The 17,927-nt window shown below is 39.3% G+C and overlaps 1 long non-coding RNA gene across 1 annotated transcript in view; it reads left to right on the top strand.

The window, feature by feature from the left end:
• Positions 1-7,585: 7,585 nt before the first annotated feature.
• LOC107128060 (uncharacterized) overlaps positions 7,586-17,927 on the top strand; it is a 77,076-nt gene continuing 66,734 nt past the window's right edge. The window contains exons 1-2 of the long non-coding RNA XR_001486643.4: positions 7,586-7,780; positions 8,166-8,210. This is a non-coding gene — a long non-coding RNA (uncharacterized lncRNA). The remainder of the gene's footprint in view (positions 7,781-8,165; positions 8,211-17,927) is intronic.

The following is a 17,927-nucleotide window of genomic DNA, read 5'->3' as shown; positions in this document are numbered from 1 at the left end:
AGCTTAATTTAAGGAAAAAATGACTGTGGAGCGCACCTCACCTCATGTTTCTTCAGAAGTCGGATTTATTCTTTCACTCTTCCTTTACATTTCTTATTTATGGAGCAAATATTTATTCAAAACCACTCTGTGAGCTTATGAGATGGCATGGTAAAAAACCTAAAAATCTATGAGATATAGGAGCAACACTGTGAAGCTGTGGGCTCCTGGTAACCAGGGGAAGATGGGTTTTCAGAAGGACAAAGTGCTCAATAGAGATATCGTCATGCAGTCTCAGAATATGCAGATTAAAGTGTCATCAGTGGCTCAGAGGAGGGAAATGACTAGGTCTCTGGCAGGAGAGGTCCCAAGAAATGGCACAGGCAGAAGTGAGGTTGGGGTGAGTTAAAAAGTGAGCAATGGTGAATGAGGGCCTGGAACCGGTGAGTAGAGTTTACTCTTGAGGATTTTTTTCAGTGAAGGTTTACAGGGAGATACTGAAGTGGCTGGAATGGGAGTTGGGATTAAGGCAGAAAGTTTTTAAAAGGGGAGAGGTTTGACTTTGTTCAAAAGAAGCTGAGATCCCAAGGGTTTGGGGCACTGCAAAGTACACTGCGTTGCTTATAACACTTGCATTTGCGTGAGACTTGAGTCTTGTACAACAGGTTTTATTTCGGTAACAAAATGTCTGCCTCCAGGTTTAGCAATTGGGCAATTTCTAGACAGCTAATCAATACGACTGCGCCCCCCACCCTGCTCTCCTAATTATGTAATTATCCACAGAGCTATTCCAAGAACAACTAGGCTGAGCTCTTTTCTCCCCACATTTAGCTGGTAGAGTTCTATTCCCTAAGCAGACTTATTTGCTCCCTAAATTTTAATTTATTAACTGTTTCACCTGAAAGCAATCACCTTTGCAGTCAATTCCCCAAACAAAACATCTGCCTTTTCAATTCAGACAGCTATAAGTGAAGAAATACACCAGGGGAGGAGAATTATGTTCTCTTTTAGAAAGCAGAGATGTTTACAAAGACACGAATTCTGGCCCCAGCCGCCTGGTTTGCATCATGAATGAGCTTGCATGGGTGCCGTGAAAAAGTGAGGCCCATTAGCCTCTTTCCTCCTGCTCCGCTGTGAAGAGTCTGCTTCTGCTCCTGTTTCTCAGTCTTGCCTCTTGTATTAATTGACCTTTTACAGAGGTTACTTGAGACCTGCAAGCTCTGAGGTCATTAGTTCTCACAGTGCTTTGTTTATCTGTAGCATCTATTTGCATGCCATTTGTGGTTTCAACATGCTTTAAAATAATTTCTATCTTGAGGCCCTAAGGTGCCTTTCTTTGAGTTTGTTAGGGAGGCTTCAGAGATGGATGAGATTCCTGCCAACTTTTCTGCAAACCTTGTTCCAAGTACAGAAGTCTGAGGGCAAAACGTGGATGGACACCTTACACTAGGTAATATTTTTATCTCTCCTAAGAAGTGTGCACGAGGCAGACACTGAAGAAGATGAAAATGTACTATTAATGTACTGAGGGTGTTTTTCCTGAATATTTGAGCCCTTCAGAGGTTTGGTTTTTAGCCATTGCTGGCAAACAAAGCAGTGGAGACCCTAAGTGATAGAAACCTTTCAGAGTTCCCTAGGTCCTGCCTATTTCCAAACCTCTTCTGCTTATAGGAGCTCAGCAATGAGCACTATAAAGCTCTTTGCAATTATAATTCCTGAAAAAGGAACAAGTGCAGACCAGGTCCTGAGGCTTCCCTGGGCAGACTTCTCTCACTCTGCCACGTGCCTATCTGTACTTCTCTTGTCAGAGAAGTGAGCAGGAAACAAAATGAGCCCCTGAAAGGTTGTTCTCTTTCTTGTGAAGGAAAAAGATAAAGCTTTCTGTGATGACGAACCACTCAAGCAGCCCACACAGCAGCACCGTGCGAGGCAAAGAAGAATGGAAACTTTGGTGGAGCAGAGGTGTTTCAGGAAGTATTGGGGAGAAGAGAATAGAAAAATGTATCTGTGCTAAGAAAGGTCTAGATGAGGCCCCTTATCCCGTTAAGCAACGATGGTTTGTAAATCAGCCCAGGACTTTGGAGGATAGAATCCCACAGGGCCACAGGATTCTTTTCAGGGAATCAAAACATTGGCTTTGGAGCGTAACTCCACTTAACCATGCAGAGCAAAAAGAAAAAAGCTGCAATTTCATATACCAGAGGTTCCATGAAGCATATATTGGATGTGAAACAAAGTAGCTGATTCTAGGTATAAAAGCAAAAAGAAGCGAAAAACCAACGGACTGTGTGTTAATTTACTCTGGAACTGATTAACAACAGGTGCAGGTGAAAATCATCACTCCCTCCTACAATGTGTTTTATTACTGGAAATTATCAAAAGTTTCACAATTTCCTTATGGATGCTATGCTTGAGTAAAAAAGTTTTTTTAAAGTTTCATAACATTTTAAGTCTATACAAACAGTGTTTAAAGAGCTATTTTACAAAAATAAAAAGAGAAATGCTGTAGTCAAATAACTTGGAACAAGGGCCTTTACTTCCTTCCATCAAATTCAGAAAACAGATTTGTAACTTGCGATAAACGACAGAACACAGTTAAACTTAATCGTATTTGTTGTTTTTACCTCACATTGATTAGTCAGGGACTAGGCAAATTGTTTAGTTAGATAAATATTCGATATCTTTCAGCTTTCTCATCAGCACAGAGAAGGCAACTTACATACATTTCCTGAATGAACCAAGTATATTATATCCAAGTTATTCTTTCATAGTTGCTTTTTCAATTAAAGATAATTTTCTTCTTAAGAGGAGACCTATGCTTCTGATTTCTGATTTCGCCCCTCAGAGAGGTGGCTTACACTATTCTATTTCCATATTACCAATGCTGCCTACATCACATTCTCTTCAGAACTCAGGGCTTGCTTTCTCAGGTGACAATTTCAGAATGCAGCGCTATGCTTTTCATTACCTTTCATTTCCATTTCTGCATTAAGAAACAGTACATCCCAATATCCACTTAGTGTAACTGGATTGTTTGTAACTCAAAGGATAAATGGTTGAGTGAATGGATACCCCATTCTCCACGATGTGCTCATTTCACGTTGCATGCCTATATGAAAACATCTCATGTACCCCATAAATATATACACCTATCATTTACTGACAAAAATTTAAACAAACCAAAACAAATATCCACTTAGAGTGTAAGGAATTGGTTTACCTCTCTGAAGGAATTTTTTTAAACTATATATTGTTTTTGAGATGGAGGTTTGCTCTTGTTGCCCAGGCTGGAGGGCAGAGGCAGGATCTCAGCTTACTGCAACCATGCCTCCTGGCTTCAAGCAATTCTCCTGCCTCAGCCTCCCGAGTAGTTGGGAGGCTCACGCCACTATGTCTGGCTAATTTTTTGTGTTTTTAGTAGAGACAGGGTTTCATCATGTTGGCCAGACTGGTCTCGAACTCTTGACCTCAGGTGATCCACCTGCCTCAGCCTCCCAAAGTACTGGGATTACAGGCATGAGCCACTGCACCCAGCCTCTCCGAGGAATTTTGGAGCACAAACTCAAAGCCCGCACTAAGCATTAAAGCATGGGGTATAGAAACTTGTCAGTAGCTTTCTAGGAAAGTTTTAGTTACTTCTCCACTTCCAATTTGCTTTTACCTCCAAGCGAGTCAGATTCCTTCTGCCTTAGTGCTATACTCACTCCAACCTAGCACTCACAGTACTGAGCGAACATTACATGTTTAATTCCTATCCGGCCACCAGATTCCAGGTTACACAAAGGTAGAGGGTCATTTTATTCTTGTTTATTTTGTTATTCACAGTGCCTTGAACATTGTGAAGTGCTTGGTAATTTGCTGAATCACAATGAAGCAACTACTCTTCCCAAATTAAAGAAGGACTGTGTACATTCTCCTAGAGTATTAGACCTGGAAGTCTCTAAAAATCATCTTATTGAACTCTCTATTAAAGTCCTTGTCTGCTAATGCCAACACCTCTACCCTGTCTGGTTTGTTTTTGCTGACTCTGCTGAGAGTTTCCCACTCAACTCATCTCCTGTGTATCATATTGTTTAGCTGCTTTGCTCATTTGTAATTCTTGATTGTCTGCTGCACACTGGAGCCTAGTCTGGATTTTGTTTCTTCTTTTAAAGAGTTTTGTTTTGCGTTCTGGAAGTTCCTTAATTTATGGCAGATGAGCTCAATTCTCCCAGGGCTTGTTGTTAAACTTTAAGATGAGCCCAGGATACTTTTGTTCTCAGTTTTGTTCCACTTTACAGTTTTACACATACCATTTGCTAACACTGAATGCCTTCTTCATTTTCTTTTTGCAAAACTCAGGTTAAATTATATCTGTTCAATGGTGGTCTGTTCCCTGATTCTCAATAAAAAATGTAAATAAGGATGCCATGGGGTGTTATAGAACGACCACAGGATTTAGATGCAAAGGATCTGAGTTTCAGTCTGAGCTTTACCAATTTCTCACTCAGAATTTTAATCATCTCAGTTATGAAATGGGCAGTGTGTACCTAACCTATTTCTCTCTTAAGATTTAAATTAGACAATATTAAAATGTAATTTGCATTATAATATTTTATACTAAAATGAAAACTGCTCCGTAAACATTCTTAAGATCTTTTTTCTCTCTTGTATGTATTTTGAATATCCAACAATATTTCAAGCTCCTCGTGGGGAAAGTTCAATCTCTCATTGTTTTTTCCTTCTGGAGGTACTGGAGTGTCTAGTATTTTACAGTAGATAGCCAACAGATTCAATGAACTCACTCTGGGGAAATGTCTGAGTTTTAAGTGAATAAATCTCTTCTTAATATTACAGTATCATTATTCTTTGTTATTCATGACTAGAGCACAAAAGCATAGAAAAATCAAATATTAAGTGTGTTTGATTTTTAATATTTTTAATATTAAGTGTATCAAAAAATTCTGTTTTTTTGATACGATGTTCTGTTATAGAGGCTCTAAAATATGAAATCTGGCAAATAATGGGGTTTACTAACTTAATAACATTTTCACACCAATAGCAGCTTCTGAGTAATCTTATGCTGTGTGTGTGCATGTGTGACTTCTGAGTAATCTTATGCTCTGTGTGTGTGTGTGTGTGTGTGTGTGTGTGTGTGTGTGTGTGACAAGGAACAACCAATCCAGGCTAGAATAGAGAATCAATATTGACAAATTGAATTGATTTTGCATTTGACTTCCCACCACTTATTCCATATCTAACCCACTCAGTCCATCCAGCTTACTTCTACGTTTTGTACCCCACCCTCACCAGCACCTGAGTTTGTTTCCTTGTGTAGGTCTCAATTATTTGAAGGCAAATATCATTTCCAAGTTGCAAGTTAAAAATCTTCCAGTAACCTCATTGTAACTGGCATAACATATACTCTTCTAGCTGATCTTAATAGTTCTAATGAAATATTAGTGCATTTTATTTATTTACTCACAAATGCCATCATAAATACAATTAATAAGTTTGTCTCTTTCAGATACGTATTTGAGGAGAACAGGGGTTGATTTCTTGAGTCTGCTTGGTTCAGCAAGTTTGGATTGGCTCAGGTACTGGCCGTATCCTCATTTTGTCTTGGTGGGCTAGGAGGGGGTTCTGCTCCCTTGGCTTAACATGGCTCTGTGTCTGTTGGGTGGGGCTCAGGGTTATGCTGTCCTAGTAGCTCAGACCCTAACAGTAGCTGCCCTTAGTTCAGTCCCTCTTCCACAGTGCCTTGGTGGCTGTATCTGGAGCAACCAGACACAGGAACAGGTTTAACAGCTCCAAGCCTTTCATCCCTGCTGACCCTGTAGGTCAAGCTCTCCTTACCCCACAGAGCCTATTCTCAGTACCTCTCACCCTCATACAACATTACACAAAGGTATGGGACCCTGGCCACTAGAGACTCCCAGCCCCTCTCCCACCATTATGCTCTTTCATACGAGGTGAGGGCCACTTGGCATAGCCAGCAGGTGGGCTCTGGGGGCAGACCGCCTGCCTGTGAGGTCCCACTCTCAGCCCAACTGGCAGTGTGACCTTGGCCTGAGCCCCAGGTTCTTCATTTGTAACATACTTATAATATTCCTTCCTACTTCAAAGGAAGGAGTTCCTTTGATCTAACATTTGATGAGTCTATGCACATAAAGTACCTAATACAGTTCCTGGCATACTCAGACCGTGGAATAAATTATAACTGTTCTATTTCTCTCTCCATATTACATGTAGTTATATTTCTCCATGGTCTGGCTTAGCGTGTTCCTGTAATCACTGCTGCTTCCACCTCACAGGTTGAAGTGAACAAGTGAAAACCAAGTCCAGCAGACCTTTTGGGAAACAAAAGCGTTATGCTTGAACCGTGGATGCCACATCTCAATGTTTATAGGCATGGACATAAACGTGGAGAAGATAGGGATACAGATTTTCACATCACTTCAGTGAGGCCAGACATGCACCCTGTCTTGCATGCTTTTGGGCCTGCACAGAATAAAAAGTGAATGTCCTTTGCTACTTGAGCTATTTTAATTTGGGCATAGAAGCTTTTCCTTTTTGGATATTTTGTCCAGAAATGGCTATTTGCTCACCGGGTGAAGTACGAAGTCTTGAAAGTTATTTTTCCAGAAGTGAGCTTAGATTTGGATTTATTCACAGTTGTTCCTTCCCTAACTCACTTCATAGCTAAAGACACAATGCTGAGGCAGGCAGATGGTTGACAGAGGAGCAGGTTTGTACCGTAAGCACTGTTTGCCTCTGCATTGAGATTTAACACCAAATTTCATGAAGTGATGTTCCTTTACGAACTATTCATAGTCAAATTATTTCACTACTTTCACTTTGTTTCCTTATCTCAAAATGGAATAAATAATGCTGTATGAGATAGAATAATGCCCAACCCCCAAGATGTCCCCATTCTAATCCCCAGCACCTAAGAATATGTTACCTTATATGGAAAAAGAGACTTTCCCGATGTAGTTAAATTGAAGATCTTGAGATAAGGGGATCATCCTGGTTTTGCTAGTGAGCCTACTGTAATCACAGGGTTTTTATAAAGAAAAGGAAGGACAGAAGAGTGAGAGTGAGAGGAGGACATGTGATGACAGGAGCAGAGGTCTCAGGGATACAAGGAAGAGGCCATGAGCCCAGGAGTGCAGGCAGCCTCTAGAAGCCAGGTAAGGCAAGGAAACAGATTCTCCCCCAGAGCCTCCAGAAACGGACGTAGCCCTGTTGATACAGTGAATTGGGACTCCTGACCTCTATAGATATAACACATTTATGTTGTACACCACTAAGTTTGTGATAATGTTACAGTAGGTAGCTAGTCTTTTATGAGCAGGCAGGAAAGAGCAACACCCCCCCACCCCCCACCCCCACACACCAGAAGTGTCCTGCGACCACCAGGTGATGGTCAGGAGGTTGTTAACTGTCTCGCTAAAGTAATAAGTAGTCACAGCTGGTACCAGGGAAAGACCAGCTCCTAATAGATAGAAAACACCTGAAACAGGTGATTCAGCCGCTGCTGGATAAGATCTCAGGTGCTGGGAGAAGTGACGCAAGACCCCGGAAGTCGGCCGACGTATAAAACCCCAGGTCAAAAGGTCAAACTGTGCATTTGTCTTTCGCGTCTGCTGCTTGGCTCTCTTCCGAGCGTACTTTCATTCCTGCCCTAAAACTTGCCTCAGTCTTTCCTGCCTGATACCCCTCAACCGAATGCCTTCTTCTGAGGAGGCAAGAATTGAGGCTGCTGCCGACCTGACGTGGATTTTCCACCGCTAACACATTTTGGCGTCGTGTGACTCAGGTACGTTTGGCGGCTAACAATAATTTGTTGTAGCAGCAACAGGAAATTAATACCATAATGCCTAACTTGAAGTTTGTAGGGAAGATGAGAGGTAGTATATGTTAAGCATGTAGTAGATGTTCCAGAATACCATCATCACGTTTCCTGTGCACACCTAAGCCTGATAATAGAACTCCCTGGTCTGAATGTAATAGGTACGTTTCCAAAAATAATAATAGCATTAACACGTGCATAGTATTTTATAGTTTATAAATAATACTACTTCATGGACATTACTGAAGTAGAATATCATAAGGTTTCTGTGGAAATTATGTAAATTAGAACTGTAAAAATAAAATTATCAAATTCAGAGTAAAAGTCTAATAAAACTCCCTATTCTACACAGGAGGAACCATGGATTTCAGAGATTTTGGCCTCCTGCAGTCATAAAGTAAGTGCTGGAATGTGATCTCAGTGTCTCAATTCAGGATTTTTTTCCCCCCACTGTATTTTGTTGTAAGCCTCACATTTCTGTTGTTCCTACTTGTGACTAAAACCTGGCTGATAGCTTCCTTTTCATCCGTACCCCACTTTTTTTTGAGAAGGTAAAATTTCAAAGAAAAAGAAAATAGTTTCAATTTTCCTTTCTCCTCTCAACTCCATGCCTACATCCTAAACAAAAAAACAAGTTTCCTTAGTGTTTTCATTCTTTTCTTTCAGATTTTTTTTGAAACCTTTCTAAACTCGAAAGTGCCATTCCTTCACTCTTAAGTATCACATATTTGCAGAACACAAAACAGCTAGGGTTAGAGAATTCTGACTTGTGTTCTGTTACTTCCCTGCCTATACACATTTATGAAACAATTCACTCAACCTCGCTAAGTTTAACCTCCCCCTCTGAAAATCGAATAGCATTGCTATATTACTCTGAAATGTTATTTTCAGAATAACAGCTTCAAATGGTTAGAAAGCTTTTAAAACATTCCTCTTCCATTTAAATGCATGCTTCAAACCAGGCTTCCAAATGTCCAGTGATTCAAAAACACCTTTAGGTAATATCCTCAAAGTAAATTCCAGCCACTGATTGACAGAAATGAACTCCTAGGGTGTTGAAATATACATCTACCCTTTATTGCCACATCCACTCAAGCACTTTACAATGTGAAGTCAAATCTATTAGAATAGCCCTTTGGACATGTTTGTCTTGTTGGATTCAGGATGTATTCATTTCTGGCTGCCAAGGGTGTAGTTTGCTTCTCTTTAGGGTGCTCAGTTTGAACTGACATCTGTTACGGATACTGTCTGACTAACGAAGCCTTTTTATTTTCTTAAAGCATGATGTGACCCAGGGCAGTACAGGGATGAAAAATAAATAATAATAAGACAAAGACCAAGATTTCACACCAAAATAAAATTTTAAAGGAATGCATGATGTATTATTTTCATTAGAATTCAGGAACGTGGAGTGTAGATGCTGTGTTCTGTTAATCCTTAAATCAGGTTTTCTCTAGGTCCGTGCATGTAGCCCTGTTGGGAGCCCCAGCTGTGACTTATCAGCTCTGTCCCCTTTCACAGGGAAGATCAGAGGTTTGAGCTCTTTCATGAATTTCCCCTGAGGGATAAAGTGGCTAGTTATGCAGAATAAATTAAACAGCCTGGGAAATAAAGGCTATCGCCATTGTGATGATTCCATTTAGTGTGGCAAATTTGATTTCAGAAGTAGCACAGAGGTGTGAAGTCAAAGGTTAATCTGCCACAGACCGAGAGCCCCTGTACCCAGCAAGTGATTAGTTATTGGCTGGGCTTGTCAGAACACTAGGGAAGCACCCGCTGTCTAATGTCTTACCTCATGAACTCTGTATTCCTAGACTTTTCAGATATTTAGGGTTCAGGTAGACGACATCACCCTAAAGAGGAAAAGCCTAGTGAGTATTTGTAGACAGACAGTTGATTATATTAGTCCTAATTGGCAACTGCAAACACTCTTCTATTCTTTTAAATTATGTAACATGTTCACATTTTATCCTCATAAAAAATACCTTGAGGTGATGAAATAACCCTGTTGTATAGACAAGGAAACTGAGAATTAGAAACTTTGGAGAACTTTCCTGAGATCATTAAGATGATAAGTAGAAAAGGCTTATAACATGTTTAGCCCTGACTCTTTTGCCCTGCTTGCTACCCAATAATCTCATCATTAAACACTGAAAATAAAAGGCGCCCTGAAATATTTCTCTACTATAAAGAATAATACAATGAAATGTCAAGTTTATCCTTTACTCTTGCATTTTCCTTACACATCACAAGTGAAACTAAAAAATAGTTGAGGCACGACAGTATCATCCAGCCACTGACACAGGATTTTAGAAAATAGATACTTGAGATAATTTGCAAGGTTTAGATTTAAATCCCTGAAGCGGGGACTTTGCCTTGTTTACATTGTATTCCCAATTTAATAATAAGCCAATAGGGCTGGGCGCGGTGGCTCACGCCTGTAATCCCAGCACTTTGGGAGGCCGAGGCGGGCGGATCACAAGGTCAGGAGATCGAGACCACGGTGAAACCCCGTCTCTACTAAAAATACAAAAAATTAGCCGGGCGCGGTTGTGGGCGCCTGTAGTCCCAGCTACTCGGGAGGCTGAGGCAGGAGAATGGCGTGAACCCGGGAGGCGGAGCTTGCAGTGAGCCGAGATTGCGCCACTGCACTCCAGCCTGGGCTGGGTGACAGAGCGAGACTCCGTCTCAAAAAAAAAAAAAAAAAAAAAAAAAAAATAATAATAATAAGCCAATAGAACACCCACAGCTTCTTTCTGATCATAGGCGTGACAATAATTCATTTGATCTATACATTCTTGAAAGGCAACATTCAATTTTCCAGGGAAAGGCCAACTTGGGATAAATGACAGTTTGAGGGGAAAAAATCAGAATATGTATTTTCAAATGAGATAATGCTTGTACCTCAAATGCGAGGTCTTCTCTCATAGCAACTTAGGGTCACTGGTGTGCACTAGTGTAGACTCAACTGATCACACAATCAGCCCAAGGAGGCATAAGACAATGATAAAGAAAAATGTAAAGAACCTTATATGGAAATGTCACAGAGGTCCCAACACTGAGACAACGTGGAGTCTGGGTAGAAAATATGCTAGCAAACTTAAAACCCAGAGTGCAGCTTAGGCAATGCATTTTGAGTGAGGGTACAGATTCTCTGTGAAGTGAAGCTTCAGTCATACGCAAAATCACCTGTTTGATCTTTTAGTCATCTGTGCATAAAGATAGTATTTACTCTCAGTACCAGCACTTTGGCCCAAAACAGTAAGTTATGGGGGTATGGAAGAGACAGTGAATAAAATATGGCTCTGACCTCACTTCGGTAGTAAGTTCAACAAGCAAAATGATCAGCTATACTGTAACTTTATTGCTATTTTAACAGAGGCAGAAAAGGCCCAACTCTGATTGTTGAGTTAAAAATGATTTATCAACAAGGTAATCCTTGACTTGAAATTTGGGGAAGAATATTATTCTGTAACAGGAAGAAAGAAAAGAAAGGTCTTTCCAGAGAGAAAGTGGAGTCGTTGCAAATATTAGGAGGATGGCAGGAAATAGCATGTTTGGGTTATATCCCATTTTGGGAGTTCATTGTCCATTTTAAGAATGGAATTAAAAACAGACCCCTACCCAGAAAAATGCACATATCTACTTCTTAATCGATATTTAATATATAATTTAATGGGCATTATAGTATTAAGTGAGATTTACCAGTTCTGTTGGAACAACATAGTGCGTATTAAATTAGTCTTCTAATAGTAGTCAGACTCTAGTACTGACTGCCATCGGAAATGGACACAATTATTTTGCTTTTTTAAGTCCTCATTTCATCATGTAAGACACGTTTACTGCACAACAGCCTTAGATTGAGAGGCCACCTTTTAGTCAGAGATTATTTTTCTTTTTTTTTTTTTTTTTTTTTTTTTTTTTTTTTTTTTTTTGAGACGGAGTCTCGCTCTGCCGCCCAGGCTGGAGTGCAGTGGCCGGATCTCAGCTCACTGCAAGCTCCGCCTCCCGGGTCCAGGCCATTCTCCTGCCTCAGCCTCCCGAGTAGTTGGGACTACAGGCGCCCGCCACCGCGCCCGGCTAGTTTTTTGTATTTTTTAGTAGAGACGGGGTTTCACCGTGTTAGCCAGGATGGTCTCGATCTCCTGACCTCGTGATCCGCCCGTCTCGGCCTCCCAAAGTGCTGGGATTACAGGCTTGAGCCACCGCGCCCGGCCGAGATTATTTTTCAAATTCAGGGCAATCATTTTTTTTTCTGTTCATCAGAGAATTTTATGGTTTTCTTTTTATTCTCCCCTGTTCACTTTGGGCTGTTTGCATTTGTAATATGTGCAAGCGCAACATCTGTCTCCAAGTGACTTCCTGTGTTCACTATTCGTTGAAGCAATGAAGCATTCGAAATGCAAGAACATTTCTCAAAACGTTGTTGCTAGTTAATAATTCTTCATGCTCGGAATGTTGCATCTCTTGCACCTTGAGTCTATTAATCTTGAGAATAACACGAGTTACATGATTCTCATTATGTGCCCTTAAAGAATACAACAGAAAGTGAGGTGAGGAAAGAAGGGAATTCAGTCAAGAGTGTCTAATTGGACCTTTCGGCAAACGTTTTTTGGGGTGGTACTAAACTCAAGAAATAAATAACTGTTAAAATGATATTTTATTTATTGGATTAAAAACTTCAATTGATATGCCAGTCTCAGGAACAAAGGTAATAGTCTGAAAAATCAATAAAAGATTATTCTAGTAGAAAAATAAAATTGGCCCAAAACCACATAAAAAAGATATTTAACCTCAGCAGTAGTTGAAAATAATAAAAAATAGTAAATGGAAATGCTATTTTTCATCTGACGGATTCTAAACAGGAAAAGTGAAGGATGATAACTAGTACTTTTTAGGAAGAGTGAAACAGTATAAATGGGTATAAGTTTTTTGAAGGGCAAATTGGCAAATTATGCCAAAATTATAGGGAAAAAAATATATTATTGGCTTAGTAAGACCTCTTTTTAGAATTTATCATCAGGAAGCATTATATACTTATAAAAATGTTTGTACAAAAATATTCATTGTCAAAATTTTTAACATATTGAAAATTGGGAACTAAGTTTCTTAGAATATGATTTGCTAAATATGTTACATGGGTTTATACAGTAAAAGATGCTGCAACTATTTCACATGAAATATACATGTGTATTTACTGTCATAGAAAGGAATTTACAGTGTTAATTTTGAAATAGTAAATTGTTAACTGAAAAATATTGTCCTCAAATATGAATATAATCTGTTTAAAAATTAATGTTTTACAGGAAAATGTTTAGGAGTGTGTATAGCAGAATGTCAATAGTTGTTATCTCTGGATGATAGGATTTTAGGTAACTTTGTATTGCTTATCTGTATATTTTCAGCTTTCTAAATGTGTATTTGTGTAATGAGAAACATGGAAAGTATATAACAGGACAACAAAAAAAGATAAATGTAGTTTATTTAATATTTTATTAGATAACCTGAGTATAGATACAATTTAACTGTGAATATTTTTAAGTTAATTTTTCTTCACTTGTCACTTGATAATTTTTCTTCCCCTTTATCTAAGGGAAATACTATAGTATATTAAGCAAAGTAAAGGAGCAGATGTGGATGAAAAGTCTGTGATAAATTCCATGTGCAGAAGCTGTGGAGCACATCTACAATGGCGTATTGGCCAATTCAACACTCAATTAACAGAAAATTTGCAGTCTGGTCTAAATAAATGTTCATATAAAATGGTAATATGCCTTACATTGCCTCATAACTAAAAATGAAATTTCTTAGATGAATAGAAGGAATCCTTTAAATTTCAACTTTTCTTCCAACTCTCAGTGGGGCCAGAAAATAATTTTAGTAACAACACACAGCTAAAATTTCATATAGAAATGGAATCATGCCCTAATTCTGTCATGAAAGGATGCAATGCCTCTGCCTCTGTGGCCCTCTGTCTGGTGAGTTGACCAAAATCAGACTTGAATTCGATCACTTACTGTGTTCAATTCACAGGCATGTAATGAATGCCTCTGACATGCACAGTATTGTTTTAGACCCTTTAGATTCTTTAGGAGGATTAAAGTCTTGGTCATAGTCATTGTCAACAAGGAGTTAGGAACTGATTTGAAAGTAAGACTTACCTGTGAAACAGTATGTAGTGATAATGAGGTGTATGCTTTTATACTTCTAGACCACTGGTACAAACATTTAACAAGTGGTCAAGGAAGGATGTGGAGAGAAGAAGCTTGAGTGAGTCATGACTCAAAGGATAAACTGGACTTAGAGATATGGAATGGAAGGGGGAAAAGCCAGTCCAAAAAGAGAACATGGTCACGTGAGGAGTGAAACATTTCTCTTTTTTTTTTAAACTTACTTATTTATTATTATACTTTAAGTTCTAGGGTACATGTGCATAATGTGCAGGTTTTTACATATGTATATTTGTGCCATGTTGGTGTGCTGCACCTATCAACTCTTCAGCACCCATCAACTCGTCATTTACATCAGGTATAACTCCCAATGCAATCCCTCCCCCCTTCCCCTCACCATGATAGGCCCCAGCGTGTGATGTTCCCCTTCCCGAGTCCAAGTGATCTCATTGTTCAGTTCCCACCTGTGAGTGAGAACATGTGGTGTTTGGTTTTCTGTTCTTGTGATAGTTTGCTAAGAATGATGGTTTCCAGCTGCATCCATGTCCCTACAAGGACACAAACTCATCCTTTTTTATGGCTGCATAGTATTCCATGGTGTATATGTGCCACATTTTCTTAATCCAGTCTGTCACTGATGGACATTTGGGTTGATTCCAAGTCTTTGCTATTGTGAATAGTGCCGCAATGAACATACGTGTGCATGTGTCTTTATAGCAGCATGATTTATAATCCTTTGGGTATATACCCAGTAATGGGATGGCTGGGTCATATGGTACATCTAGTTCTAGATCCTTGAGGAATCGCCATACTGTTTTCCATAATGGTTGAACTAGTTTACAGTCCCACCAACAGTGTAAAAGTGTTCCTATTTCTCCACATCCTCTCCAGCACCTGTTGTTTCCTGACTTTTTAATGATTGCCATTCTAACTGGTGTGAGATGGTATCTCATTGTGGTTTTGATTTGCATTTCTCTGATGGCCAGTGATGATGAGCATTTTTTCATGTGTCTGTTGGCTGTATGAATGTCTTCTTTTGAGAAATGTCTGTTCATATCCCTTGCCCACTTTTTGATGGGGTGGTTTGTTTTTTTCTTGTAAATTTGTTTGAGTTCTTTGTAGGTTCTGGATATTAGCCCTTTGTCAGATGAGTAGATTGCAAAAATTTTCTCCCATTCTGTAGGTTGCCTGTTCACTCTGATGGTAGTTTCTTTTGCTGTGCAGAAGCTCTTTAGTTTAATGAGATCCCATTTGTCAATTTTGGCTTTTGTTGCCATTGCTTTTGGTGTTTTAGACATGAAGTCTTTGCCCATGCCTATGTCCTGAATGGTACTACCTAGGTTTTCTTCTAGAGTTTTTATGGTATTAGGTCTAACATTTAAGTCTCTAATCCATCTTGAATTAATTTTTGTATAAGAAGTAAGGAAAGGATCCAGTTTCAGCTTTCTACTTATGGCTAGCCAATTGTCCCAGCACCATTTATTAAATAGGGAATCCTTTCCCCATTTCTTGTTTCTCTCAGGTTTGTCAAAGATCAGATGGCTGTAGATGTGTGGTATTATTTCTGAGGACTCTGTTCTGTTCCATTGGTCTATATCTCTGTTTTGGTACCAGTACCATGCTGTTTTGGTTACTGTAGCCTTGTAGTATAGTTTGAAGTCAGTTGGCATGATGCCTCCAGCTTTGTTCTTTTGACTTAGGATTGTCTTGGAGATGCGGGCTCTTTTTTGGTTCCATATGAACTTTAAAGCAGTTTTTTCCAATTCTGTGAAGAAAGTCATTGGTAGCTTGATGGGGATGGCATTCAATCTATAAATAACCTTGGGCAGTATGGCCATTTTCACGATATTGATTCTTCCTATCCATGAGCATGGTATGTTCTTCCATTTGTTTGTGTCCTCTTTTATTTCACTGAGCAGTGGTTTGTAGTTCTCCTTGAAGAGGTCCTTTACATCCCTTGTAAGTTGGATTCCTAGGTATTTTACTCTTTGAAGCAATTTGAATAGAAGTTCATTCATGATTTGGCTCTCTGTCTGTTACTGGTGTATAAGAATGCTTGTGATTTTTGCACATTAATTTTGTCTCCTGATACTTTGCTGAAGTTTCTTACCAGCTTAAGGAGATTTTGGGCTGAGACAATGGGGTTTTCTAAATATACAATCATGTCATCTGCAAACAGGGACAATTTGACTTCTTTTCCTAACTGAATACCCTTGATTTCTTTCTCTTGCCTGATTGCCCTAGCCAGAACTTCCAACACTATGTTGAATAGGAGTGGTGAGAGAGGGCATCCCTGTCTTGTGCCAGTTTTCAAAGGGAATTTTTCCAGTTTTTGCCCATTCAGTATGATATTGGCTGTGGGTTTGTCGTAAATAGCTCTTATTATTTTGAGGTACGTTCCTTCAATACTGCATTTATTGAGCGTTTTTAGCATGAAGGGCTGTTGAATTTTGTCAAAAGCCTTTTCTGCATCTATTGAGATAATCATGTGGTTCTTGTCTTTGGTTCTGTTTATATGCTGGATTATGTTTCTTGATTTGCGTATGTTGAACCAGCCTTGCATCCCAGGGATGAAGCCCACTTGATCATGGTGGATAAGCTTTTTGATGTGCTGCTGAATCCGGTTTGCCAGTATTTTATTGAGGATTTTTGCATTGATGTTCATCAGGGATATTGGTCTAAAATTCTCTTTTTTTGTTGTCTCTGCCAGGCTTTGGTATCAGGATGATGTTGGCCTCATAAAATGAGTTAGGGAGGATTCCCTCTTTTTCTATTGATTGGAATAGTTTCAGAAGGAATGGTACCAGCTCCTCTTTGTACCTCTGGTAGAATTCAGCTGTGAATCCATCTGGTCCTGGACTTTTTTTGGTTGGTAGGCTATTAATTATTGCAATTTCAGAGCCTGCTATTGGTCTATTCAGGGATTCAACTTCTTCCTGGTTTAGTCTTGGAAGAGTGTAAGTGTCCAGGAAATTATCCATTTCTTCTAGATTTTCCAGTTTATTTGCGTAGAGGTGTTTATAGTATTCTGTGATGGTAGTTTGTATTTCTGTGGGGTCGGTGGTGATATCCCCTTTATCATTTTTTAATGCGTCTATTTGATTCTTCTCTCTTTTCTTCTTTATTAGTCTTGCTAGCGGTCTATCAATTTTGTTGATCTTTTCAAAAAACCAGCTCCTGGATTCATTGATTTTTTGGAGGGTTTTTTGTGTCTCTATCTCCTTCAGTTCTGCTCTGATCTTAGTTATTTCTTGCCTTCTGCTAGCTTTCGAATGTGTTTGCTCTTGCTTCTCTAGTTCTTTTAATTGTGATGTTAGAGTGTCAATTTCAGATCTTTCCTGCTTTCTCTTGTGGGCATTTAGTGCTATAAATTTCCCTCTATACACTGCTTTAAATGTGTCCCAGAGATTCTGGTATGTTGTATCTTTGTTCTCATTGGTTTCAAAGAACATCTTTATTTCTGCCTTCATTTCGTTATGTACCCAGTAGTCATTCAGGAGCAGGTTGTTCAGTTTCCATGTAGTTGAGCGGTTTTGATTGAGTTTCTTAGTCCTGAGTTCTAGTTTGATTGCACTGTGGTCTGAGAGACAGTTTGTTATAATTTCTGTTCTTGTACATTTGCTGAGGAGTGCTTTACTTCCAATTATGTGGTCAATTTTGGAATAAGTGCGATGTGGTGCTGAGAAGAATGTATATTCTGTTGATTTGGGGTGGAGAGTTCTATAGATGTCTATTAGGTCCACTTGCTGCAGAGATGAGTTCAATTCCTGGATATCCTTGTTAACTTTCTGTCTCGTTGATCTGTCTAATGTTGACAGTGGGGTGTTGAAGTCTCCCCTTATTATTGTATGGGAGTCTAAGTCTCTTTGTAAGTCTCTAAGGACTTGCTTTATGAATCTGGGTGCTCCTGTATTGGGTGCATATATATTTAGGATAGTTAGCTC

Source organism: Macaca fascicularis, chromosome 18 (assembly GCF_037993035.2).
Source record: "Macaca fascicularis isolate 582-1 chromosome 18, T2T-MFA8v1.1".
Taxonomy (NCBI): domain Eukaryota; kingdom Metazoa; phylum Chordata; class Mammalia; order Primates; family Cercopithecidae; genus Macaca; species Macaca fascicularis.
This window is presented reverse-complemented; position numbering and strand designations above follow the sequence as displayed.